Genomic DNA, 605 nt, shown 5'->3' with positions numbered 1-605 from the left:
TGGCCCGCCAGGATACCCCGGCCCAGACGCTGTCCCAAGCCCACCCAGGAAGAACCTCCTGCTTCCTGAGGACCCAACGACGATGCAGCGCTCACACGGGGTGGGGACCCCTGCGAGTGCTAGAGAGCACCGGCGGCTGCCCAGATTTGGCAAAACGGGCCAAGTCCGGATGGCGGCGGGGGCCGGGGGGAGGGCGGACCGCCCTGTCTGGAAACAGAGAGTCCAGGGGTGTCCTCGAGCCGCGGTGCTGTGCCACACTGGGCAAGTAACCTAACCTCTCTGGGCCCCAGTCCCTCCTCTGCAAGAAAGGGGCCTCGGCAGATGCCCTCTAAGGTCCAAAGAAGGTAAAGGCTCCACAGATGCCTCCAGCGAAGGCAGAAAGTCGGCCGCCGGCGGCCTGGGCTCCCGATGTGCCGTCAGCACCTCAGCTGCGCCAAGTTTAAAGTCTGTCTCGGGGGACAGCGGATGGTGGCTGTGGGGTGACGAGGGCTCGGGCTCGCCTGACAGGTCTCCCTCGGGTCAGCCTCGAAGCCCCCCACCCGGGCCCTGCTCACCTCCAGAAGCGGGTGGGCTCGGACGAGGTCCCCTGCGGACTGCGGCAGCCG

The 605-nt window shown here is 67.4% G+C and overlaps 1 protein-coding gene across 2 annotated transcripts in view; it reads right to left on the bottom strand.

The window, feature by feature from the left end:
- NTAN1 (N-terminal asparagine amidase) overlaps positions 1 to 599 on the bottom strand; it is a 13,426-nt gene extending 12,827 nt beyond the window's left edge. For both annotated transcript variants that reach the window (XM_015588605.1, XM_015588606.1), the window contains exon 1: positions 555 to 599. The gene's annotated coding sequence lies outside the window, so the exon portion shown is untranslated. The remainder of the gene's footprint in view (positions 1 to 554) is intronic.
- Positions 600 to 605: the final 6 nt, after the last annotated feature.

The sequence above is a fragment of the Pteropus alecto genome, unplaced genomic scaffold (assembly GCF_000325575.1).
Source record: "Pteropus alecto unplaced genomic scaffold, ASM32557v1 scaffold34, whole genome shotgun sequence".
In the NCBI taxonomy this organism is placed as follows: Eukaryota; Metazoa; Chordata; class Mammalia; order Chiroptera; family Pteropodidae; genus Pteropus; species Pteropus alecto.
The sequence above is the reverse complement of the archived record's forward strand: the minus strand, read 5'-3'. Positions and strand labels throughout refer to the sequence as shown.